The 17304-nt window shown below is 37.9% G+C and overlaps 1 protein-coding gene across 1 annotated transcript in view; it reads left to right on the forward strand.

The window, feature by feature from the left end:
• NALCN (sodium leak channel, non-selective) overlaps nucleotides 1-17304 on the forward strand; it is a 367606-nt gene that overhangs the window by 23826 nt on the left and 326476 nt on the right. The gene's annotated exons all lie outside the window — the stretch shown is intronic.

Genomic DNA, 17304 nt, shown 5'->3' on the forward strand with positions numbered 1-17304 from the left:
CTCTGTCGCCCAGGCTGCAGTGCAGTGGCCGGATCTCAGCTCACTGCAAGCTCCGCCTCCCGGGTTCACGCCATTCTCCTGCCTCAGCCTCCCGAGTAGCTGGGACTACAGGCGCCCGCCACCTCGCCCGGCTAGTTTTTTGTATTTTAGTAGAGACGGGGTTTCACCTTATTAGCCAGGATGGTCTCAATCTCCTGACCTTGTGATCCGCCCGTCTAATACCAAAATTTTTAATCGGAAAACAAAGGAAAAGAAAAAAAGAAAATTTCTGTCACTGGATGTCTTTTCCTTTTGTAGCACTGATCTTTACATAGGTTAAACATATGTAGATGATGCTGTCCCTAGAGTATTTAAAATTGTACTATTTGGGGAAACAGTAATAGCAGTGCAGATTTTACGGTTTGACAAGTGACAGACGACTCAGATCCTAGTTCTTTCACTTACTGTTGTATCAGCATCTCAAGTTAGCTAATTTTGGTGGGAAAGTATTTTATTTTTCCCACAAGGATTCCCAAAAGTACAAGGATTTTGAAAATCTACTGAGACAATGTAATGATAAGTCAATTTCATTGCTTCTCTTTTATATATAATTCATGTGTGCCATCCTTGAAAGACAGAGATCACAGACAATGCATTACCAGGTTCATGTTTAACTTTTTATTGTGGACTTTAAAAAATTTACCCCAAAGTATATTACAGTTATAATGTGAATCCCTGTAACTAAACATCAACAATTATCAATATTAAGCCAATTCTGTTTCATTTTAAAGCAAATCTGAGAAACCAAGTCATTTCAGAAATCATTCCTTTTGTATTGATGACTGATAACATTTTCTTTTTTATATAACCACCATACCATTACATATATAGCAATATTTTATATATGAGAAAATATTTGTAACAAGACTTAGCAATAATTCCGTAGTGTAGGCTAATACACAATCCGTGTTCATATTTCCTGAATTATCACAAATTTTTTTTTAATAGTTGGTTTCTTCAAATCAAGACTCAGACATGGTTTACATAGTATATTTGATTGATTTGTTTTTGTTTTTGAGATGGAGTTTCGCTCTTGTTGCCCAGGCTGGAGTGCAATGGCACGATCTCGGCTCACTGCAACCTCTGCCTCCTGCGTTCAAGCGATTCTCCTGCCTCAGCCTCCCGAGTAGCTGGGATGACAGGCATGAGCTACCATCCCTGGCTAATTTTGTATTTTCAGTAGAGATCGGGCTTCCCCATGTTGGTCTCGAACTCCCGGCCTCAGGTGATCCGCCTGTCTCACCCTCCCACTTATGTTTCTTAAGTCTCCTTTAAGTCTCTGTAAGTCCATTAAGTTTCAGCTTTTCACATCCTGCAAAAAAATTATCTGGGTCATTGATCCATTGGGAAACATGTGTCTTTTGTCTTGTGGAAGATTCTACATTTGAGATTTGGCTGATTGCTTCCAGATGGTGCCCTTTAATAGTTTCTGTGGACTCCGTGTCCTCTGAACTGCTTTGTGTTTTGACCAGCAATGCCCACAGGTGCTTCTTTCCCACATGGTCACCGCAAAATATGTCAGACTTCTGGATATTTGCCAGTCTGAAGGGTGGGAAACGGTCATCCACTGTAGTTTTAATTTGCATTTCCCTTTTGAGAGTGAGGTTACGCGGGATTTTATGTCTCAAGAGCCATTTTTAAGTTGCATTTTTTCATTCAGATTTTGGCCACTCTATGTGTGTTAGAAGTATCAGCCCTTTGTGCTATAACTTGCAATTGTTTTTCCCAGTTTGCCTTTGTCATTGGCTTGGTTCGTGGTTATTTGTACCATACACAATTCTTATCCACATCATGGACAGGCTTTCCATTGTCTGCATTTTATGTCATATAGGAGTGTTTTTTAGGTTTCCTCATATAGATTTTGCACATTCTTAGTTATATTTATGCTTTGGTATTTTATGTAATCATTTTGTTATCTGTATGAGGTCTTATCTTCCGTTACCTATTCTAACTTGTTCTTTTAAATGAAGGCTGTTGGTTTCTATACATTAATATTATATTCTGCTAGTTTACTAAATGTGCTAGATTCTTGTATTAGTCATAATAGTTTTCCTGCTAATTCTTTTGATGCTTCCATATCGTCATATCATATGCAAATAAAGAAAGATTTGTTTTTTTTTTCTAATTTTATGCTACAATTGCTTTTACTTACTGAAAGTAAAATAAATGAATTGACTAACACTGTCGGTAAAATTTTAATAGTAATAGAGGTAGTGAGCATTTTTGTTTTGGTTTGGTTTATCTAGAACACCTCTGGTGTTTCTTCATTAACTAGTTTGAAAAATTGGGGTTTGAAGTACGTATACATGATCAGATTAAGTGAATAAACATTAATTTCACATTTTGAGAGTTGTATCATGACTAGCTTTTAATTTGTCAGATGGTTATTTTAATTTGTCAAATTATAATTTTTTCCTTAGTGCTTGTAAGAGAAGAGATTTTAAACATTGAGTTATCCTTCCATTCCTATAAAGAAAAATCCCTACTGGGTCAACATACATTTTTATTCTATTTTAATGTGCTATTTTGTTATATATGTTATTATTTTCCTTGTTTTAAATTTGGTCTGATCTTTGCCGGGTTTTGATATTAGATTTTTCATGTGTGTGTAGGTGGTGGGCATGTATGCATGCTATAAAATAGTCTGAGCACTCTTGAATTGTATTCACAGGTGTATAAACCACCTGTGAAACCATCTGGTCCTGCTGCTTTTTTGTGGGGCTTCCTTTGTGGTATTTCCTATTTCTTCTATGGAAATTAGCTGTTTTATTTTTAGTTTCATTTTACGTTGTTTTGTTTTGTTTTGTTTTTGAGACGGAGTATGTCACTCTTGTTGCCCAGGTTGGAGTGCAGTGGCACAATCTCGTCTCACTGCAACCTCCGCCTCCTGGGTTCAAGCTATTCTCCTGCCTCAGCCTCCCAAGTAGTTGGGACTACAGGCACATGCCACCACGCCAGGCATATTTTGTGTATTTTTAGTAGAGATGGGGTTTCACCGTGTTGGCCAGGATGGTCTCGATCTCCTGACCTTGAGATCCACCCGCCTTGGCCTCCCAAAGTGCTGGGATTACAGGTGTGAGCCACCGTGCCAAGCCTATGTGATCATTTTTTAGTAGAGACAAGATCTTGCTCTGTTGCCCAGGCTGGAGTGCGGTGGTGCAATCATAGCTCACTGCAACCTCCAACTCTTGGGCTCGAGAGATCCTCCCACCTCATCCTCCCATGTAGCTGGGACTACAGGTGTGTGCCACCATGTGTGGCTGATTTTTAAAACTTTTTTAGGAGAGAGGGTCTTGCTATGTTGCCCAGGTTGGTCTCCAACTCCTAGGCTCAAGTGATCCTCCCACCTTGGCCTCCCAAAGTGCTGGGATTACAGGTGTGAGTCACGGTGCTCAGTCAAAATTGTCTGTTTTGAACTTGCTTGGTCTACTGGGGTCTATTTGGTGAAGTATATTTTCTTAGGAAATTATCCCCTATTTTGTTTAATTATTTGGTAACATAGATTTGTGTAAATAGCTTTTATTCCCTCTAATTAATATTTTCTCCTGATTTTGTATTTTTTTGTTATTTCGATTAGAGTGTTTTGTTGTTCGGTTGGCTAGTAGTATTTTTTGTATGTTTTGTTCCATTTTGTTTTAGGTTAGCCAATTGATTTACTCATTTTGTTCATTTTTTTTTTTTTAAGAAGAATCAGCTTATTTAACTTAATTTTTGTTTTATATTTAGTAGTTTCTTTGTTTTATTTGGTTTACTTTGCTGGTCTGTTTCTAACTTTTCGAAGGTGTTTGTCTCACATTTTCATTTCTCGAGACTCTTAAATCTGCTGCTTCCTTGCCTTGTGGTTAAAATGTTAACCACAAGGATAATGTTAGCCAGCAGCATAAAATGTTACTGCTGAGAATGTTTTTTCATTCTAAGTAACTTGATCTTTTCTCCTGAATATGGAAAGAGACTTTCCCTTTATTGGTAAAGTCAGTAGTGCTATGAGAATGTATGTTATCTTTTTGTTGACAGCTATGGATATATTTTGCTAGGTTCATCATGTGATATTTATTTATTTTATTTCATTATCCTTCAGGATTCCTTTTGTATTCTAATTACACCTGGATCTGTGTTTTGGTCTTTCCTTTCCTTTGTTTTCTTTCCTTGTGTTTCTTTATGTTTTTATCTTTTCTATATCCTATTTCCCTTGCTTCACTCCCCATGCTGTCCTCTCACTCCTGCGTCCTCTGTATTTCCCTTCTCTTTCTCAAATGCCTTTTTCATTTCTTTTTCGTCATTTCCCGAACAGTTTTGGTTTTTTTTCTTTTCAGTCTCCTATCATTTAGACATCATTTCTGTGCTTTCCTTCTAGTTTTGTAATACTTTTGAAGGTTCTATTTGTTCAAATTTCTTTTGGTCATGGTGTCACATTCTATCATAGTCTTCATCTGCTTTGAGTGTTTATTTTCTATGTATACGTTTATGTATTATTTTATTATTTTTTACTATTTTTTTGAGACAGCGCCTTGCTCTGTTGCCCAGGCTGGAGTGCAATGGCTTGATCTCAGCTCACTGCACCCTCCGCCTCCCGGGTTCAAGCGATTCTCCTGCCTCAGCCTCCTGAGTAGGTTAGATTACAGGCACGCACCACCACACCCAGCTATTTTTTGTATTTTTAGTAGAAACGGAGTTTCACCATGTTGGCCAGGCTGGTCTCAAACTCCTGACCTTAGGTAATCCACCTGCCTTGGCCTTCCAAAGTGCTGGGATTACAGGCATGAGCCACTGTGCTCGGCCTATGTATTGTTTCATTCATCTTAGTCTACAATGTTTTCACAAGGGCTTCATCATGTTTTTCTTGTTGTTCACTTGAAATGGGAGTTTTTCCTGCACATTGAGTAGAGTACCCTCCGCATACTGTCAGTACGAGGGGTCCCTTCACTGTTATTAACCTGATGGGTAAACATGGAGCCTTTCTGTGTACCGACCATCATGTTCTGAGCTCTGCTTCCTCTGGAATGCTGGCCCAACGATCAAATATTTCTTACCCACTGACCCTAGTGTCCCTGTTCTACTCAATTTCTCTTCTAAAGATGGGGCTGTGGTCTGGAAAGGAGTTTTTGTTGGGTATACTTAGGAGTTTCTAATGTTCCATTGCTTCTGATCTCTCTGCAGTTCCTTGGGGACATCGGTAGTCATTTGCTGTTGTTTTATTCCTCTGTTTTACAACTAGTTTACATTTCTACAAATTTTGCCATTTATATTAAGGTTCACCTTCTGAGATATCTGCTCAGCATTCCACAAGTATTTATTAGTGATTTTGGGGTTATGGAATTCTACTGGTTTATGGAAGAGGTGGGCATCCTCCATGGCTTCAATGAACAGATTTCAAGATGATTCCAAAATCGTCTGTATCTTCCACAATGTGGCTAGGCTAGTTTTTATAAGCACTAGGTTTAGATAAGCATAGGTTCAGAAAACTGGGCCTGTCTCAGGAGGTCATATTGGGAGAAAGTTGGTCTCGGGAGAATGCTAGCATCTCTTTTATTCAGTTGTAACTGTACTCCCCTGGACATTGCCCAGCCCTAGCTCACGTTCTGTGATTCACTAGAGGGCTATGAATGGCCCCGTCACTTGTGTGTATTGGTTATCTGGGCCATGGCAACCTTTGCCCATGCATTGAAAGATCTGAATATTCTGGGTGAAGCATTTTGTGATTGAAATTGCCATGTGTTGACTTCTTCAAGGTTCCATTTGAATGAAACAAATGATTGACATTTTCCTAGAAGAAAACTTTCGTTTTTTAAGTTATTACACATTTAAGACTTGGATTTCACATCACTCAAATGATAGTAGGCACCCTGCTAACGGCCACAGTCTAACGATAAAAAGAACAGTGGCATACTTAATACATAAATTATATGCTCATTCCCAAGTGAACAGAGCAGTAAGAGAACAGAAGTTTTAATAATTTAAATGTTAGAAGTTGAAGCAATAGTTAAAACAGAAAAAAATAATTTAGGACCAAATTGTTTTCAAAATGCTGTAAATTAACCATTTCCAGTATGTTAACATTTTCATCAACATTTGGGTGATGAGCTATTTACTACAATGAAAAATTTTTATTTTCAATCTGTAAGAAACAAAATTTAAAATGAAAATCAAATATGGTTTTTCTGGTTTTCATTCAGAAGTAATTGGATCAAATACAACTGTAATGCAGATTTTAGTAATATTGCACTGTTAACATCTTGAAGTAGTCAGCTCAACTTCATAGCTCAGTAAAACTGATATTTTATGTTTAAATGCTTGCTAACGTTTTAGTTAAATATGAGTTCTGGCTATCCTGAACCAAGCTTTAAATGTATCAACTCCCTGAATTTTTACCATCATGGCCTGTATTATTGTTAGAGAGTAATAATTATATCAGTAACTACTGTCATTTTCATGATATTAAATCTAAGCCACAGCTTTATCATTTTCCTACTGCAGACTTCTTCAAACACGCATGTCATAACAGATACAGCTCAAAGAGTATATTGGGCTTGATATTACATTCTTATATTCAAAACTTAAGTTTTTAATTACTTTATTTTAGCAAAATGTCCTTTGTCACATTAAATATATGTTGCTAATTTACATTTTATTAACTTTGCATTTTTGTATTTGTAAATTTGTTTTGCTTTTACACTTACATGAGAAATGTGTACATATTGTAGGTATTTAAGTTACTTCATGATAAAAGTACATCCGTCACATCGAGGCTCTATGATACCTTTCAGAGGATCTCTCTCTTACATTACTCAAGTTTGAGTTACTGTGCTTTCTTCAACTCTACCATAATTTTTTAGACTTTTATTAAGCACCTGTCTGCTGTAAACCTTATCATTTTTCATACTTTTTCTACCTTAATACATTTGCCAACAGCACTGCAGTTTTCTCTCAATCTTTAGTCTCTTCACCCAGAGTCATTTGCAAATATGTGCTGTATTTTCTCGCTAACATTTAAGCTTGTATTTCTGCATGCATAAATGAGAACGTTATGAATATACATGTTCTATTTTAATCTTCAGGTTACACTTTTCATAATAAGTTTTCACATTGTTTGGAACAGAGTTGTGCAAATATGAAGTGTTTAATATTCACTGATTGCCAACTAAAATATTTCTAAGGAATAGTCAAATTTAGTTATTGAGTGAGCAGTACCTGTTAGCTTGTGTTCTGGGTGGAAAAGTGGGTGTGAGTTAATGTATACATATGCTAGTAATTTGGGGAATGCTAACCTGTTATTATTATTGTTATTTTTGTGTGTGTGTGTGTGAGACGGAGCCTCGCTCTGTTGCCCGGGCTGGAGTGCAGTGGCCGGATCTCAGCTCACTGCAAGCTCCGCCTCCCAGGTTCGTGCCATTCTCCTGCCTCAGCCTCCCGAGTAGCTGGGACTACAGGCGCCCGCCACCTCGCCCGGCTAGTTTTTTGTATTTTTTTAGTAGAGACGGGGTTTCACCGTGTTAGCCAGGATGGGCTCGATCTCCTGACCTCGTGATCCGCCCATCTCAGCCTCCCAAAGTGCTGGGATTACAGGCTTGAGCCACCGCGCCCGGCCCCTAACCTGTTATTTTTTAAGGAGTCTTTTCCATGCATAAAACTATGTTAGTCCATAAGAAAACATTTATAGAAGCAAACCAACGTATTTTTGCCCAGCCGTCATGCGCAATTCTTTAAAATTATACCTAGCCAATTTTGGCAATGTTATGGTATACCTAAGAGTCATACCTAATCGTTAAAGTAGTGTTATCCAGTGATACCTAGTTTATAAAATTATGCACAACGAAACAAACCCTGAAACTTTATTTTTCAATACGAACGTGTCCAAGCTGTGGCTTCCTAGTGTTGCCTACTAATTTTATTGACATAGTAATTTGCCAAATATATATTAAAATATGTATAAATATAAAATATTTATGATATGAAAATGTTTAAGATATTTAAGATATAAATGTAATATAAGAAGGAGTTATATTCTTAAACCCAAGTAAGTACAGTTTCCAAGTTTTCTTTTAATCGTCCAGCAACTATTTATTGAACACTTGCAATGAGCTCATCTCTGCCCTTGGAGAAGGGAAACACACAAAACCAAGGAGAGCCCCTGTCCTCAGAAAAAGCCTGGTTCACTCTGTGGAACAGACTTAGCACCTATAGGCACTCTTCATTTCCAACTTCCAATATATTTCTGAAAACATGCTGGATAGCATATTTTCAGAAAATAGGCACTTCTATTTCATTAATTTATATGGCAAAACTAATAATCTATTAGGGGAGCTCCGATCAATTTCTCCAAATATCACTACATCACCCTCATACCTATGCAAGTCAACCTGCGTATTTCTGCAAAATAAAAAGCATTTAAAACACCCCTTACCCAATTATTTGCACTAATCAAACCATAGTGGATGTTTTATATGTGTCCAAAAGTAACAGGAACTTTCTGTTATTAAATAAATTTTAAAAATACATTAAAGTACCATCCACTGTATTTTATTGAATTGTTGATATCATCAATTGTAAAAAAAAAAAAAAAAAAGCATCACTTCACAGATTCACAGGTCTCTAAGAAATAATAAAGGCTTCTAATTATACTTTGTCTGAAAGATGTAAGATTGTAATTGATGCATCAATTAGAAGATGCACCTGAATCCAGAAGTGTGCAACTGTGTTGGAGCAGGGTAGAGTGTGTTTTCGAATTGATGAAATATGGTAAAGTGGGCCTGGGTTGGTAAACTCAATCTTTGGATCTCGTGAAAGGCTAGCCTTCAGGGGAAGGGTAGGAAAGAGGAAGGTAACAATGCACTAGGGTTAAATAGTTAAGTAGGTAAACAGCGCTGGTACAAGATTTGGCCCAAAAGGCGAACAGAAATATACCTGTATTGCACACTATACCTTTGGCAGGATCCGTTGGCAACTTTAATGTGTCCATTGACACACGTGCAAATTCATTATGGTGATTCTTCTAGGTTCATAGTGATTCTGAGGGAAACATTTTTTGCACATATAAATAGCAAATATTTGTACAGTGAGAGTCTACATAGAGAGGAACCTTCTTTTTTTTTTTATGAAAGGGCTTTAATAGTGGTCTGTAAAAGCTGTGGGGGAGGCAGGCACAAAAAAGAAAAGGACCAAAACTCTCTGCTTGGGGATATCAGAGAAGTCTTGAAGAAAGAGGAATGTGAAACAATGCCCTGAAGGATGAGTAAGGTCTGTGGTAGAGGTGATGGAAGTAAGACAGAAGTAAGGGATCTCACGGGGAAAGAAAAGGAATATGTTGAGACACAAAGGTGTGGAACAGTGAGGTACATGCTGAGCTCAAAGGAGTCAGAAGTGGCAGATGGGCTGTGCACAGGAGGCAGCTGGAGAGGAGTTTGTGAGGCCAGACCTGGCGGCATCATGGAGGGCCCGACAGGCTCTGCAAGGAGTTCTGACTTCGTTCTGTGGTCAGTAAAGATGCTTGGAGGATTTTCATCTGAGAGTAGCACAATCTGATTTGTGTTTAAATGGTTCGCTCTGGAGGTAACATGCTGGATGCACAGCTGGGGAGAGAAACTGAAGCAGAAGGTCCTTCCGGCAAGAAATGTCTTTAACAATTTTTGTTGGAGGAATGCGTTTGTTTTAAGTGTTTTCCATCTTTTGTAACATTCCCCAAGCCTGAAGGTGCCTGCCAATCAATTCCCACTCCTCAGCAACTTTCTTCTAATTGCCTCCCAAATTCCTCTTCCTAGAAGCGTTCGCACTCACCAAATCCCTAGAGGTGAAAAGAAACTATTCGGATGATATATGTCTATGCTGATGCAGAGCACTTCATGTATAGCAGACTGTGAATTCTTTAGACCATTCTCAGTTGTCTGTTTCACATCTGGCAATAGATACAAGTAAAAGTAGCATGCATCCTTTAAGCACTGTTGAAGTAATATAAAATAATGCTGAGACACAGTGACAGATGGGCCCTGGAAACTTGGGACAATAAATCCTGTGCTCATGAAACTACCAGTGCATATCATTTTGTCACTGCAAAATATATCCCTATAAATGTGTTTCCTTTTTCTGCTTGTTAAATACTTGCATGATATGTTGTTACTTTCTTATACCTTGTCATTGATTGGCAGTCTTCAAGTGTTTACCTTTATAAAAATCGACATATACAGCTCTTGAAGCACTCATCTCCTCAGCCAACAGAGTGCTGATTTTTGCCTGTAGCTCAAGCGCTCTCTGCCCTCCATTTCTTGTTGATGGAACAAACAAATTAAAACATTTCTTTCATATTTAAGGTCTTAAAATGTCTTGAGTACCACTGGTCATTCATATGTGTTAGCTTCTGGTTGCATATTTTAGAAGCGGGTTGCAAATATTATAACTTGAGCCTTAATACGGTAGGATTTTAAAAGATCTGGCCATGCTTATAAATGGAATCAAAGCAACTTTGACTACTATGGCTAGGGCTTCTGATGATAATTTGATAAATATGCCAGATACAAAACGTAATCTAAGGTTGTATTTCAAAGTGTCAGATTTCAAGGTCTGTATTCTACTTATTTAAAAGTATTATAAACTTATTGTGCCTTAGCGATTATTGATAATGATTAATATGATAGTAATTTTAATTCCTACCAATTCAATTGTATTTACAATTTCATGGTAATATATAAAATATGTAAACTGTAACCGTATTTGCGTGGCATGTTTAGTTCTGCTTATGCAAACTATGCTAATCCAGGAAGTATCCATAAGTCATCTCATGATCTCCTCTGTAATCTTTCATGGTTACAAAGGAGTCAGAAAGGAAAATTTCGGTTTTAGAAGCTATACAAGGCCGGTGCGGTGGGTCGCAAGCCTATAACCAGCACTTTGGGAGGCCGAGACGGGGCGGATACGCGAGGTCAGGAACGAGACGCATCCTGGCTAACACGGTGAAACCCCGTCCCCTCTACTAAAAACTACGAAAAACCTTAGCCCGGCGAGGTGGCCGGGCCGTAGTCCGAGGCTACTCGGGAGCTGAGCAGGAGTGGCGTGAACCGGGAGGCGGAGCTTGCAGTGAGCTGAGATCCGCCAACAGCCACTCCATGCCTGGGGTGACACAGCGGAGACTCCACTCAAAAAAAAAAAAAAAAAAAAGAAGCAATACCAAATAATTTCAGAAATGGATGGAGGATGAATGCATAAGAAATATTAATGACATCTGCTGTGGTACTATTTGTAATCTACAGAGGTTTTTATCTGAGACATGGGTTCATGTGCCTAATCTCATCATTCATTTAATATCTGCTACATGTCCACCACTGTACTGGGTGCGAAACACAACCTTAACTTTATCCTACTTAAAGTACTCAGGGTGTTATCATTTCAAGAACACCACTGAAACATTACCATGAGGGTAACTTCTTTTTTTTTCTGATATGTATACTCCAGAGGAATACGTTCAGAGAAGATTTAAGTAGGGAAACTCAAACTTCGCCCATCAGATCCAATAGTGAAGAGACCGAATATGAATTCATGAAACAACCAGTATGGATTACAGAGCGAATTCTCCGAACAGATAACGATTTATTAGCACATTTTCTATATACACAAGCTGAGTTGTCAGTTTGCATATATGCCTGGTTAGGTGATCAGATGAGGCTGTAGTTGAATCACTCGGGAAGAAGAGAGGTGGCACAGCCTGGCAGACTTTTCAGGAAGATGGACAGCATGAAGAAACATATGAACATTAAAAGCCAAAGATGGGCATTTGCGAGGCTCCGCTATCTACAAGGTATGGCAGAAGCGAAAAGGCAAGGAGACTCCACAGAGAAGTCGAGGAAGAGATCAGCAGCTCTAGATCAACCAAACATGGATTTACTTTGCCAGGAACATCAGCAAAGAACCAAAGAAAAAATGCTGTCAAAGGCAAAAGTGCTGTGTTCCTAAGAGAAGGCCAGTAGACACGACAACCCCCACAACCACCTCAGAAGAAGAAGATACCGAATCCCTCCCATTACCCTCTAAACGCCACTGTTAATCTGATTCACCCGGGACATTCTCCAGGGCCTGGTGCCTGCTGAGCTCCAAAGGCCAGAAATTGGAGCATATAACGGCCTGTGTGCTTGCGGTACCCAAATCAAAAGGATTTCCTTACACAGCAAAAGATAGCCAAAACTCCAGAAATCATTGCAAAAAGAAAAGTAAAGGTGGAAAAAGGGGAAAGCCCTGCAAAGTTCTGAGACACATCCTCCTGAAGTTGCCCTTCCCCCGGCGGAGGGGCCGCCTGCCCTGGAGGATTCCAGTGGCTTGAGGAGTTAGAACAGGTTTTGGGTGGACAACTTCTGCCCAGAGGCTTTGCTGGGACCTCCCTGGGTGAGAATTCGCGCTGCAGGGCGAGACGCAGAGGGCAGTGGAATCTCCACAAGAGGCCTGTGGTGTCAGGTGGTGTGTCGGCCATGGAAAAGTCTCCCTGCAGACACCGATGTTGCGTTCACCGCAGTTCATGCTGTCCAAGCCTGGGTTCCAGAAAAGCAAGAAGGGAGAGTGAGTGCACTCTCTGGGCTTCCTGCCTCCAATTTCCACCCTCCCGCATCTTGAGGACAATAGTTGTGCCCCAAAGTGTGTCACGGAACAAAGTCTTAATAAAAGCTTCAATGGGAAGAGACATATCAGGAAAAAGCCACATCTTATGGTAATAATGGCAGAAAGTCTGGATGAGTCGGATTCCGCGGGGCTGCTGACTGGTGACTCTGGTCCTCTGCACACCTGTTATATGGACCAGCAGATTAGTGGGGTGGCAGATGTTAGCCTAAGACCCTAGCCAGTGCCTTTGCTTTGTGAGTGGAGATAGAGACTCTCAGATTTTAAAAATGGGAAAAACATTCGGCAAATTCTACCAGGAAATTGTAGGTAATATGTAGGAAAAACTCATTCATACTACTTTCGTAAAATGACAGACTTCAGCAGCAGCTCTTTTTTTGTTCTGTTTTGTCTTTTTGAGACAGCGTCTCACTCTGTTCCCAGGCCGGAGTGCACTTGGGTGCAATCTCAGTTCAGTGCAATCCGCCCCTGAGTTCAAGTGATTCTCCTACCTCAGCCTCCCGAGTAGGCTGGGTACAGGCACTGCCACCACATCCAGCTTTTTTTTTTTTTTTTTTTTTTTTTTTTTTAGTAGAGATGGGGTTTCCCCTATGTGCCGGGCGGTCTCAAACGCCTGACTCAAGTGATCCACCCGCCTCGGCCTCTCAAAATGCGTGGGATTATGACAAGCACTGTGCTTGACCTTCAACAGGTCTTCAAGTGAGAAGTTCTTCAGCTGAGCATTGTGAACGAGTTGAGTTAAAACGTTAGTTCGCTCTTAGGGCTCAATTTTCTCTTCCTCTGAACACTGACTACTTTAGGAGCTGCTCACTCCAATTTCAATTTTCATAAACGTCAAGTATTTAAGGCAAAGAAAGGCTGTTCTCTCCCTCCCTCAAACACATGATTGTTAATATTCGAAAACAATATTTTTCAAAAGTTCTCTTAACCTGAGATCTCATGGTTTGACCAGGATCACAAACCACAAGGGACTTCTGTATAGTCACCTATAATTGTTTGGTTACTCTGGTGTTTAAAAAAGGGTTTAAGGTTGCTTCCCACTCATTAAATACATAATACGTTGAACTTAAAATGTTTTATTAACCATTCGTCCATAAATAAAGAATAAGATGGTATATAAAATAATCATCGGTTGTTTTAGGGAACCGTATCGTGCATGCATTTATGTTAGTGTTCTAACTCAAAAGTAGGAGTAAACCAAAAATGTGTGATTTTCTTTGTATGACCATTTGTTGTTCTGTTATTAGTGGCGGTATGGGCCGATCTTTGTTTTAAAACTACTTGTTAGGTATGATTGACATACAAAAAACTGTACAGTATTAATGGTATCCTACTGAGTTAAATTATTTTTAATTTTTTGTTACTTCCATAAATTTATGTAGTCCGAGTGAGTCTGGGAACAGATCTGTTTTTCAATTGTCCTGATTTAATACAGTTTCCAACATTGTTTTGTATTACAAAACGGAATCTATTTTATTTTATTTTATTTTATTTTGCCCTTTAATGAACGACACAAAAATAATGCACTGGAAGGAGTGCAGAGTTCGGAAAATTTAACCATCATATCAGATGAATTATTTGGAAAGAATCCCAAAAGTTAAAGCAAGGGAGGAAATTGTTGAGAAGCAAGATGTTCTTCTCTCCTGACCCCATTGGTTGTGTTGGTCAGAATTGTTTAGTGTAATAAATAATACAACATTTTTTTCTTAAAAAAAAAAAGCCAAAGATGTTTTACAAGATGGAAAATGCTGAGTGTTGCTGTCCTTTGTATCTTGGGTCATGATAACTCTGCTTATAAAAGGCGTTTATGAATATTGAATGACTCGTGGAAACATGAGCCAAAAGATAATACATGAAACTTGTGCCCAGAGGTTTATTTCCATATTTTACTGGGAAAATAAAAAGAGGCCAATTCTGATTGACCACTGCATACCATCTAGCGTGTGCTGAGCTTATTGGTGACACGTGAATGCCACTATATGTTTCTGAAAAGTCCAAGGCAGAAAACATTCCAAACAAAACAATTAAATTACTTTCTATGGAAAAGAAAGTTTTCTAAATTACATAGAATTTTGCTAAGCCCGTTTTATAACCGAGGTCGTTTGAAATTAAGATGTTTGTATGCTTCTAATTTCTGATCACCACTGGTGCTTCTAAAATGATTTAAAATAATTCATTATTTTATATAGTTTGAAACATAGTGTGGGCCAGTTTTACAACATTAAATTTCCTTAGCAAACAAATTAGAAACAAAAATTCAGTCACATCTGTTATTGATAGCTTTTCATTCTGAATTGGTGAGGCCCCAATTTTTTAATTTAAATTTATTTTTGCCAAATGGCGAAGTGATTCTTGTTAAAGCGAAAATGTCCAACTTAAAAAAAGTTGAAAAGCTGTTTTTAAAAATTTGACATGTAAGCATTGGTCCAGAAACATATCAGAATACATTGTGGAAAGCATGGGTGTCCTCCACCTTTGGCTCCTGACCACTCACTTGCCTGCCCACTCCCCACAACACAAAGGGAAATAGCACTGTTTATCCTCATTTGTTAACATTGTAAATGAACCTCAATATAATGGTGAGCTCTCATTCTATGTTCCACTGACTTTAATTCGTTTCTAAAGCAAATTATGAGCAATTGAAAGGAGGGTAATTGCAATGCTACTACATATAACATTGTCAATGACAAAAATGAAATAAAATAGTAATACTGTTCTATTTAATACTTTTGAAAAAGTACCACATAAATTCATCCTATTTGGGTGCCCATGTACTCAGCAATCTATAATTACTCTTTTCCTGCCTAATATTTACTCATGAATTGCTCCAATTTTAACATAGTTCTCTGCTGAGTCCCATAAAATTTCAGTTTTCATTTTTGGAATTCTTTGCATTTTTTAAAACAAGTCACAACTATGCCTAGTTCTTAAAATAAAGATGAAGTGGTAATTTTCTTTTTCTTTTTCCCTAACACACAAGTAAGAAACATTTGTTAATTTAATAAAAGTCCCCTTGAAAATAGACACTTTTATTTTTCTTCATGACACTTGTCAACATATAACATAATGAATATTTTATTTCATTCAGAATGTAAATTGTGTAAAGACAGAAGTGTTTGCTGTGTTCACCCTTGTATCCCTAGTTCTTGAACACTGCCTAGATTAAAGGGATGCTTATGAGCTGAGGGAAGGAAGGAAGACAGGAAAGAAGGGAGGGAAAGAGGGAGGGAGGGGGTCGGGGGAAAGAAAGGAAGGATGGAAGGAAAGAAGGAAGGAAAGAAGGAAGGAAGAAAAGGAAGGAAGGAAGGCAAAGCACAACTTACGTAATTCATATTCTATTATTTTCTTGGGTGTTAATCAAAGGCTCAGATAAAAGTCAAATTTGTATTGGCTATATTATCTGTATTTAGATTATAATTAATTTACATTTTCAATTCATTGTGCAATATATGAGGCAAGTATGATGCTTATAGTTAAAGGTGTTTGTGAGATCTTTAACACAACTATTAAAAAACACAGCTATAAAAAAAGTTGAAGATGACTATAAAAACACCTTAAATTATTTGTTGTATATTTAACCTTTGTGATGTGCTTACGTGTAGCACATCAACACCAGGAGCACCAGTAGCATCTTCATATAATGATAGTCACACAGTTTAATAGGGCCATTGTCTTTCTTGTCACCCAGAGCCAAGCTTCAGAGTTTGCTTTCATATCTCTTTTGTGAGTCTTCCCAAACCCAGGAGTCACCAAGTTTGGTTGATTATCTTGCTACTGAAAACATTATTTGTCCATTCATTTGGGAATTAACATTAGTTTCTCTAAACTCCCCATAGAATTAATCTTACCATCTTTCCCACCATGTTTATAACTTTAAGTTATTTTGCCTTATATATTAGCTGGATATGTTCACATATGTTTTTTCTACAAGATTGTTGTTCTTTTGGTTGTTGCTGGTGGTGCTGATGGTGGTGTGTGTGTGTGTGTGTGTGTGTATGTGTGTTAGCTAGACATTATATATCCTCTAATGTAAAACAGGCACTTACTCAATGTTCATTAAGTTGAATTTATACTTTATGTTTCGGTCAGAAAACTTCCATTAAGTGTTTTATCATAGTGTTAGTTTTACATACACTATAAATTATTTTCAGAAACCTCTCAAGGAGACATTTGGACACCTATTTGTTACTAAAGGTGGAAGCTTATGTCAATATCCTGCAACATGTTTTATCATTTGATTTGAAATTTTGACATTTTATTTCTATTTTTATTTCCCTAGCAGGTTTAATTAGAGGAGGTAATAATATATGTGACTGAATTCAAAACTGAGTTACATGGATGACTACAGAATTAATGACTTAATGGGGTAGTCCTAAAAAAGCAAAGGCTTTTCTATTTAAAGTTTCTAATTTTTGACCTCATGAAGTTTTCTGTTTTATTATTCCAAAGGCATTTTTTTTAATTCCCATGTTATTAAAGCATACATTCTAATGTCAGAATAGATTCCCTATTCAAAAATGAAAGTGATACATCTTTATCTTTCTTTTACATATACAATCCCAATTAAAATTAAAGTCAATATATATTTTCCTTGCAAATTAAGACAAGTTTCTTCTTCACTTTTTTTGGTTAGTCTTGGATTCTATTTTTATTGCACTGTGGTCCAAGAGAATA

This window comes from Rhinopithecus bieti, unplaced genomic scaffold (genome assembly GCF_001698545.2).
Source record: "Rhinopithecus bieti isolate Rb0 unplaced genomic scaffold, ASM169854v2 scaffold_2254, whole genome shotgun sequence".
NCBI classification, from domain to species: Eukaryota; Metazoa; Chordata; class Mammalia; order Primates; family Cercopithecidae; genus Rhinopithecus; species Rhinopithecus bieti.